This window comes from Aythya ferina (genome assembly GCF_964211825.1).
Source record: "Aythya ferina genome assembly, chromosome: 2".
NCBI lineage: Eukaryota > Metazoa > Chordata > Aves > Anseriformes > Anatidae > Aythya > Aythya ferina.
In genome coordinates this window covers 148,850,013-148,860,908 of record NC_140297.1, presented here as the reverse complement: position 1 = coordinate 148,860,908, position 10,896 = coordinate 148,850,013, and positions in this window count along the sequence as shown.

Sequence of the window (10,896 nt, the reverse complement as noted above, 5' to 3'; positions counted from 1 at the left end):
ACATTAGTTAAAATCTCCCCTGACAACAATCTGTTCACAGCATACTTCTTCATTCCCATGTTAACTTTTCTTTTAGTTACCTTGTGTTGGCCTACCATAGCACTGTGCCCATCTGTTTATTCAGTTTAGTATCTTTTGTCACCTTGTGTTCTTTTTGCAGTGCTAAGAATGATAGGCCAAGACTTGTGCAGTCCCATTGGAGAAACATTTTCCCTGCCCTGCAAACTTCCTTGGGAATTCCTATTCCCTTTAAAAAAGATTCCTCAGGCCTTTCATGGCCAACCAACCACCATATCACCTAGCTTGTAACAGTAAACTGGACCCAGGCCAAGATTTGAAACTGAGTCTTCCACATCTCAGACAAATTTAGGAAACTGAGATAAAACCTTCCTTCTGTTCTGAGCAGCTCCTTTCCTAACCATATGGCTACTGATCACCCTACTGAGGTAAATGGATTTTTTTGTCATGGTCTGATGTGTCTTTAAAACTGACACATTCTCATGAAAAATTACCTGACACACTGTAATCTCTTTGTTTAATCCCCATTTACAATATTTCATTCAGCTTGATCTTTTAGACCTAAGTTTTACCATCAGGTCTTCAAGAAGTGATTTTTAACAGAGTTTTATTGTAGGATGCTTATTTTAATTCCAACTTTTTATCACCTGCAATATGAGCCAAACAACTTGATTGAGTCACACTGTGAAGACATTTCTCCTAAAGTACATGTGACTTTATTTTTCCTTTTTCCATTCCCACCTCATTGATATACATGATCTTTTGTCACATCATATATGAGCTTGAATTTTAAATTCTTTGAAATAGGTATTGCTTGCAATATTTCACTTGTTTAAGACACAAAGGAACAGTCATGAAAACCAATACACAAGACTTCAAAAATGTAAGTGGTGGTAAGGTACCTCCTTGAAAAGTGTAAGACAGCAATGTTTCTCTGCCCTTCATTGGACTCACTTTTACAGATCACAATCAATAAATGAGTGAAAATAAGTCTGTAATACCCAAAATAGTCTTTTTAGCTGCTTGATAAAAGACTACCATCATTACCCATATCTGCTCAACAGAAGCAATTCACTTAACATGTAAATGTTTTTTTTCAAACCAGGAATTCCTTGTTTCTGTGCAGTTGTCTTTTTTTTTTTTTTTTTTTTTTTTTTTTCCTTCCAGCATGCCTGCTTTTTCTGCCATCTAATAACACTTAATGGAGCTGCAAATCGTTATCAGCTTGGTATTGCTGTAGAGCCAGCTTACACAAATACCTGATAAGCACTGTAACACATTTCAGTGGATGAAAATTCATTGTACAGCATTGCTTCCTTTTAACTTAATGTATTCCAGACCACTTGGACAGCTCACTTAATGAATCCCATTTTGTGTGGACAGCCGTGTTTGAGAGGCTGCCAGCCTCTCAAATACTGGGGCCCATGTATGATGACCCAGGTGAGATACTATAACAACCAAGAGGGTCATGATGACTGTCTTGTAACAAAGTGAAAATGGACCCCGGAGGGTCTATGGTTATAGCTATGGTTATAACAGGGATGAAGTGCTTAAGAGTTCTATGTTTTGTCAGTCATCATGCACAGCGTGATGAGCAGCAGCATAGCAGAAAGTGCTTCTGTGGCAGCTGCACTGGCTGCTGATCTGTTGTTTGGAAAGTTATCTTATGCCTCTTACCCTCTGCAGGCATAGACACATAACAGCAGTTATTTTTTATGTGTTGAAGTATCTCTATATATGTAGGGAGTTGTCTTCCGACTGTCCAGGTCAGATAGCAAAAGGTTATCATTGTTTTTATAGTGGGGATTTGAAATAATGGAGGCACCTCTGCTATGTCTAGCCACCTGAAAATCAGGCTTCAAGGCTTATCTGGTTTTCCAGCCTCTCTACAAAGTCACAGTTTTTTTCTCAGGACTGTTCACCCCATGAGAATGTAGACATAAACTCTGGGTGATATTTATTGCCTTCCAGCTGTGCATGTCTTCTGGCTGATTACAGCTGAAGTCAGCTAGGATGAACATAAGGATACCAACAACGGTATTTGTACTTTCTGAAGGCATTTAGATATCCAAAGATGCAGACCAGGTACTTAGGAAAGATTTAAAAGTGTTTTCCACAAGCCCAGATCTCAGTGAGTGCTCCAGCTAGGCCCAGATGGGCTGTAGGGCTGTCCTCCTCTGGAATGAGTCCAGGAGACCTGTTCTCCCCTAGCCTACAGAAATGGCCAGAGTGATTATGGGTGGCAGCAATTACTCTGCTTAATCTTGTGCCAGAAGCTCCTAAATGCTTCAAGTGGTCTCTGAGGTGAAGGGATGAAGGATCTCTCTCTGACAGGAGAAGATAGGTCCAAAGGATTTTCTCCAATGGCAGAAAGAAATTCTTGGGTTTTAAGTGGACACTACTGAGCCAGGTGAAGTGTAAGTCTGAAATTTGTGCAGTTTTTGAGATGATATGAGAGTTTCTGAAGAAAGTCAAACGTTCTGAAAATTTGGGGCTTTTATAAGTAGGCTAGACAAATTGCTGCAAAAATGTAGTTTGGGAGACTAGCCAGCATTGGCAGAGAAAAGAAATCCTGCTTCCAATACATGTGACTCTAGGATTAATTCTTTGTCAGTGTTTTTTTTTTTTTTTTTTTTTTTTTTTTAATTGACTTCTATTAGTAACATTTTTCCTTTTTTTTTCATGCATAATATGTATGATGAATCAAGTGTTAAACAGTATCAACATTGCACCTCAGATGTGGTCATTCTCCCATGGAAGAAGTGCGAATCCTGTATAGAGGTGGGGAAAAAAATGGGAAGAAAAGAAAAAAGAAAGAAAGAAATTTGGCACACAACCTACATGTGCTTTCCTTCATGGCAGGGTGTCTACCTGACCTTCTGGTGTCTACCTGACCTTCTTGCCTTTGAAACTTTCTTTCACAGTTGCTAAAGTCAGTCTGTAAATAACTGAAATAAATATGCATGAAGGTACTGTTAGAATAATATTATTAGTTTGTTTTCTCTTTTTAGGAACCTTGCAGAGTGTCAGACTCTGACGCCATTCCTGAACTACCGACTCATCCTCTGGACCACCCTTCATTTCTATTTGTACAGAACCCAGCACTAAAAGGACCTACTTTTCCTGTAGCCCTCAAGACATATAAATACATATAAACAGTAATAACTGTCTACCAATGCACTTCAAAGAGGACCGCAGAGATCAGCAGAGGTCAGGTCCTCTTTAATTCAATCAAAACACTGGTAATGACCTTGAAAATTAGTAATGGTGGTAAATGATAGATATTTATTCCTGAGAACAAGCTTGCTGTTTCCAGAGAAGAAATCAACCCATACTTTGTGAGAGAAATGCACCACCTATCTAAATTTAGATTTGAAAGTGGCAGCCTCTCTACTCATGAAAGTGTGCATTCACCACTAAGGTACACAGTGGCCAGGTGAAAATTTGCATGCCATTTAGTTGGTATTCAATTTACTTCTCTCTTGCAGGTCTCTTGGCATTAACATTCAGTAAATTTTAAGGGGAGATGTGGCAAGAACAGGCTGAGGATCTGTAAGTTCTGTAAACTCTGCCTGTCCTTTGCCTGAATAAATTAGGACTATTTAAAAGGCCAGTATTTAATGATGAATGTGTAATAAAAATAATAAACAGCGTCCAACTTTTTAAACGTTTCACCCATCTGTTTTTCAAGCAACATCAATATGTTATTTACTTGCTGAGATTTGAGTCCAAATGGTTTTGTAATGACAATTGACAAATGTGCCCTGTGGAGGGAAGAGCCAAGGAACCTCAGTAAAGAGGGACAGGTGTGACTTCATCACAGATTTTAAGTGCTAATGGTTGGGGGAAAACTGCTTTGGTTATGTGTTGCCCTGTGTGTTAGATAATATTATAATGTCATATGAAGTTGGAGCTAGAAAGTTCAAAACTGCTCTAGAGATGTTTAATGGTGTGGGTGTTTAGTTAGCAGAGTAGGTGGATGTTGGGATTATTTCAAATCAGATGAGTTTCTTTTCTAAAATAACATCTCAAGTTTACAGATTATGAAGGAACAGATCAGATTGGGTGATCGTGGTGATCCCTATAATCTACACATTTTCAAAGCAGGCAAATTTCCAAATAGAAAATGTGTGAACTTTCTGTGTGGAGCCTATACACAGAAATATTCCTCTGGAGTGTACTTATAGTCAGTGGAGGAAAACAAAATTTTAGCAAAAATCCGTTTCTTCCCTAAGTAGCTATTGAAAGCAAGCCAGATGACTCTCCTCGTCCCTCTCCATTGCTACAACAGGATTCAGGTGAGCAGCTCACCCAGATGTCATTAATTTGGTGAAAAATCCTGCTAGGTGGTGGTGGGGAAACAGCCTTCTCTTCAGAGTGAGGAGACAGTACAAGGGCATGCCCCTGAATGCTGGGGCACAGTTGCCTATACTGGTAGCTTGTTGGCCTGGTCATTGCACTGGGACAATTCACACTCTCAGACAGTTCCCCAGAGTGTCTTAAAGTTAGCAGAGGCAGGGGACCATTCTCGTCCTTGGTTTGGGTGTGACCACTCTGTTTTGATGGGTAAGAGGGTCTGGTCTGGTCAGTTAGGTGGAGTCTGTCTGGCTGACCTCAGCATCAGAGAGAGGTCTGCTCAGTGTACACAGAGGTAATGTTAATGCCTCTGTTGTCAGTGATGTGTTTTTTTCTAGTCCCTTGAAAATACTATTAGGTAAAAATATTGCTTCTGTGCATTACCATAAATCTGCAGATTCTGTGAGGTGTAGTGTAAATAGCCTGTTCAGCTATGTTGGCCTGAACTTGTGGTGCCTTAGACAGATTTTCAGCCTTATGCTCCCTGAAAACCTGCTCTACAAAAATTTAATCAGCTTCTAAGGATGTGGGCAGCCTTTTCCTCACTCTCAGGTACATCCCAGCACAGATGTTCAGAGTTTTGCAATGGAAAGAGGAATGATATAAAACAAACTTCCTCTATGTACTGTTTCATTTTCTTTCCTCTGAACTTTTCCCTATATTGTTCTTCCCAGATATCCTCTCTCGCCCTAATTCAGTAACCACGATTGGGGAAAATCTATGGGGAGAAATGTCCTTCTTTCCTTAATTCATTAGAAGAATCCAGTTTTGCTCTCCCATCTGTGCTTGTGTACATGTAAGTTGTATGGAAGCAAAGGGTAAATATTAGGTTTTGCAGTGTTTGAGAATGGGCTAGCTAGAAGTGTGGCTGATGTTTTCAGATGAATTCATGGTGTATTTCACAGTAATTGTGATTAAGTTTGAATGAAGTAGTTAATGGATCAACATTTTTAACTTCATTTTTTTATTGTAACTATTGGGCAAGTTAATCTATTGTAAACTCTTCTAGAATTAAGCATTGGACATGGCCAAATATGCACCAGTTGTGACAAAATGGATCAGTGCCATGGCTTTTGTAAATTGTTTTGTATTGTTAGACTGGCTAACATGCACAATTCAGCAAGAGTACTCACCAACCAGGATTTGAACAGAATCTCTTGTGATCCAGACATAAACCCAGTAGCATTTTTGTTTAAAGACTCTTGTGCTGCAATAATCTTCCATTTCCATCACTCTCAAACTGGAACAGAAGTGGAGAGGAGGTCATTCTTTACTGGAGAATCTGTTACCCAGATGTAAAACATGACTTTAAGGTGCACACTTTCCCACCATACCCTGCAGCTGACATATGAGTCCATATCAAAGCTGTTCCTTAATCAATGCAGCTGGTAGCTAATTCATCTCATCCAGTGTGTGCCATACTTACATATGCCAGGACTCTACTTTTATTGTATCTTCAGTAATACCAGGGCTGTAAATTGATATCTGGAATTTAAAATATGACTTTATGACCTGCACATTGCTCTATTCGAAATTTACTCAAGCTCAAAAGATTGTAATTTTCCAGGTTCCTGAACTTTTTCTCTTGTGAAATATTCTTTATTTGTATATATATACATACATAGACAAATATATGAGGATGTATATGAACTAGTATATGTATATGTATATGAACTAGTACAGCTGTTTCTGTACTGTTAAGTGAGTTATATACATGTAACAGAAGGAAGTGTCTGTACTCTCTTGAAGGAAAAAAAAAGTGATTTATGTTCACTCTAAATCAGAAGAAATTGATGTGATGTATATTTTGGAATTTTTGCTTCAAAGTCTCATATTTAACAATAGATTAGACAAGGACAAGGTTCATACTAAATTAATTTCAAAATAAGCTTATGGATATAGAAATCAAAATGCTGTAAAGTTAACATTGTTCATACTAGAATCAAAGTAATACTATTACAGAGCTTGACCTTGTCAACAGTTTATTGTTTTCCTAGTCGCAGCATCCTTAATTTAACTGATGTTAACAGATGTAAAAATTCCATTCTGACAACAGAAGGAAAGCTTTTCCTTGAACATACCTGCTAAGAACACAGATTTTCTTTTATGAATTTATGTAACACAACAGATGGAGAGAACCACTATAAACCACAAAACTTTGGTGACATCTTTATTTTATGGGAATATGTCAATTAATTTGCTAACAGCATCGCTATAAATATCTCACACACCTTTCAACTACTTTTCCACCATCCTTAGGGTGAGAAGGATCCTATCTCACAAGGTGTCTTATCAAAACACCCTCATCATCCACTGTACACACTTCAGTCTGTTAGTTACTGTTTTATTGTTTCTGTCTTGATAAGAAATTGTTACACTCATTTTCTTATTTTCATGTCTGTCTTTTTCCTCTGGATTGTACTCCTCTTTGCATTACTACAGTTTGCTGAAGACGTTAAAATGGTCAAGAAGTTCTGGACAGAAATCTCTGGAACCTGAAAATGTGTTGTTTTAGTGCTAATTATGCATGTTTTACTTAAATGCATGCAGAAAGGACCAGCCTCAGGGTATCCCAGATTGGACAATGGAAATCTGAACCTAATTTAAAAAAAAAAAAAAAAAAGTATGAAAGAAATCATCAAAATGATTTGCATTTCTGTGTAATCTAGTTAATCTGATATTTATATTTTCCACCTTGGTTTCCATAAAGTTATGTTTGTGCTTCCTGTCTGCTTGTCATGGTTGGCAGTATGGTTAAACATGTTTTTATAAATTTAGTTGAAAATAAATCCCAAAATATTGTATTCTCCCTTATTTTGTAAGGTAGAGAAAACACAGAGGTGCGGATATGGTCTTCTACTAATATAAAGATGCAACTAAGCCTCAAATTAATGCTTAGATATCAGATAATCACAGGAACAGACAGAGGAATCAAAGGGTTTTTTGTCTGTTTTGTTTTTATTTTGCTAATCACAAAGTAGCTCATAACAATGAAGACATTCTAATTCTGCTCTTGGCACCTCATGCAGATGTTTGGAGGAACACAACCATCTCACATTTGTTGGTAACTAAAATTAAAGAAAAAAAATAAGCTAAAAATCTCTTTAAATGCTTATCCTTATTGTTCTTATCTTGAGTACTAAAATAAGTATGAGACTGAGATCTACTCAAGGCCTAAGGGAAAAAGAGACTAAATCCCTGTTTTCCAGACGACAAACTTCATATCCTTTCTGTACAAATGGAGAAATGCAAACAACGTGTGGTTCAAAGTCAAGTGCAAGGTCTACACCTGGGTCAAGGCAATCCCAAACACGAATACAGGTTTGGCAACAAGTGGATGCAGAGCAGCCTTGTGGAGAAGGGCTTGGGGGTACTGGTGGATGAGAAGTTCAACATGAGCCAGCAATGTGTGCTTGTAGCCCAGAAAAAAAAGTGTTTTCTTGGTTGCATCAATAGAAAAGTAACTAAGAAGTTGAAATATTTGATTCTGTCCCTGTACTCAACTATTGAGACCCCACCTAGAGTACTGTGCTCTGCTGTGGGACTCCCAGCCTAAGCAAGACAAAGACCAGTTACAGTGGGACCAGAGGAGGACCACAAGGATGTTCAGAGGTCTGGACCACCTCTCCTGTAAAGAAAGGCTGAGAAATTTAAGGCTGTTTAGTGTAGAAAAGAGAAGGCTCCCAGGAGACCTTCTAGCGGCCTTCTAGAACTTAAAGGTGGCCTACAGGAAAGATGGTGAGAGACTATCAGGGAGTGTAGTGATAGGACGAGAGTTAACGGTTTTAAACTAAAAGATTAGAACGTAAACTAAAGGTTTAGATTAGATATAAGGAAAAAAATATTTACTATGAGGGAGGTGAACGCTGAAACAAGTTGCCAAGAGAAGCTGTGGATGTCTCATCCCTTTAAGTGTTAAAGGCCAAGTTAGGTGGGGACTCTGGGCAACCTCATCTAGTGGAAGGTTTCCCAGCCCATATCAGCAAGGTTGGAATTAGATGATCTTTAAGGTCCTTTCCACCTCAAAGCATTCAATAATTCTATGATTCTATGGACTTAATATCTTTGTGTCTCCATTTGTCCACTTCTAATGATACTTGCTTTTGTTGACACCCACATTATTTTTTTAACGTAGAGTGAACATGAACTGTGTTTAAATTTTAATGATTTCCTTAAAAAATGTGTTCAGGGCTTTAGTAGAAGAAAAGTAATTTTTCAGTTGTAGGTTCTCAGAGAATCCTAAAATCAGGTTTATATTTACATAAAAACCTAATCAAAGGTCCAAGAAGCCAATAACTATTCTTGCACTTGTTTCACCTGGATTTGGTCATTCTTTATATGGAGAAATCAGAGTCACAGGATCTCTTTTCCAAACTCCGCTTCCATATTTTTTTGGTGGGGACAGGAATTATGCTCTTACCAGGAGAGCTAAGATAGTGCATGAATACATCAGTGCTGCCAAACTCTAAATGAAATACACTTGTATTTACTGTTGTACCCTCATTGAAGAAATGGTGATATGGTTAAACAGCAGATACAGTCATGGAGTTGTGTGATATAGCATCAGCTGGAGACTGTGCTTTCTTCTCACTCCCAAGATCTTTGATCTCCCAAGTCAGAGTGAGCAGAGTTGCAGACTGCAGTGGGAAAATGAACAAACTGCAGATGCAGCTCCTCAGATAGTTGATGTGACTTCTTTTCCAGCAGAGGTGCAAGATCATTGAGCTTGGTCCTCAGCTGGTGTCAGCTCAGCCACTTGCACATTGAGTTTCAGGGACACAAGATACTGGGCACAAAGTTCTCTACTTTTGAAAGCACACATACTCTAAGTGCTTGGCTCAGACGCAATGTCTTATTATTACACAGTTGTGGTATTGAAAATAAGCTGTTGTGTGAGCACTGCTTTTATTTTGTATAAATTTTACAAATTCCAGTTGAATAAAAGGATTTCAGAAGATTCAAATATATCCTGAAAATATTTATTAATCCACTTAAGAGATGTCTTCCTGTCTAGACATCCACATTAGTGCTTTTACTCTGTGCCTGTTAAATTAGAAAGGAATAAGTTAACAAATGTGCTGTACTTTCTTCTAGAAACAGTGGTGTAACAGCTCTGCAAGAACCACCCCTGAAAGAAAATATAAAAATCAGTATGTACTAATGGGGACCTTTAAAAGGCAAAATAGTTAGTCTTGCAAAACTCCACTGTAAAATATATATTTTCTTTCTAACCTACTGTTTCTTTAATAGTAATTTTCTAGCAAACAACCTATTTAGCTTAAAGAAAGTGAACCCAGGGTAATGTTTGGTTGAAGATTCATCTCACATAATAGCATGCATTTAGAAGAGTGCTCATGGCAGAAATCTTCCTCTGCTCTTGGTTCACACAGACACATAGATCCTTAGAAGAGTGCTCATGGCAGAAATCTTCCTCTGCTCTTGGTTCACACAGACACATAGATCCGGGAGCTGATTCACCCCCTAGATGGGCACCAGCATCTCCCTAATATAACATCCCTTCCTCTACCTATTTGTTATTCTGCAGTTTCTGAGTCAGAACTATTGTGTCTTTGTTCCAAGAGAAAACCTGATTAACAGTATTTTGTCAATTCCAGCTTTTCTTAATTTGACACATAAGGAAGTGGACCTGGTAGTAATGCACAATATTAGAATAAGGTGTGCTATGTATTTTATCTTATAATGGAAATAAAACTTTGCTGGCCATGAATTCTGCATGGTTTGCATTCTTATGAAATGCAGATTGTATGATCCCAAACACTGGTATATAAACTATTGTGCCAGAGGTTTAATTTTCTTTTTCATAAGCTTTGTAGAAACAAAGAAACCAGAGATGAAAAAATCCTCTGAGATTATTTGTCCAGCTTCTACTCTCTTGTAAAGCCAGCTCATTTTTTCCCTACCACATTGTCCAGTCTTGATGTAAAAGACTTATAATAAACCTACCAGTTTAACTGGGAGGCTACTCCTCATTATTAGCTTGCAAAGATTACTTCTGCTTATATCCCATGGACTCTTAAAGGATTACACTGTTCCTTCCTTTGCTTTTAAAATGGAATGGCTCAAAGTGTTGGATTTCTTTTAAAGCAATATATTATCTCTTGGGAGGAAGTGGGGTGGGGGTTAGTTAGAAATGGTCCTGTTTTGTGGTTTTAATCTTTTGGATTTTATTATTTTTAACCCTACTGAAGAATTTTCCATTTAGTGTCCCATCATGCCTGTAGGGTTGCTGCAGCCATACCTCACTGTGGATAGTTTCATCCATGGACACAGACTTCTTTCATTAAGACTGTCCCCAAGTCATGAGCATCCTCTACATCCCCTGGGCTTGCTTATTGAAGTGGTTTATTTAAATGTGATTCTTCCCTTCAGCTGTACAAACTTATGATGGTCAGGTAGGCAGATACATCAGGAATTTCTCATCTGGGACACATGGTCTTGATCCCAGATCTTGAAGTTGATTGTGTATTTTTTTCTGTTACTACTCACTGCTAAATATGTTAA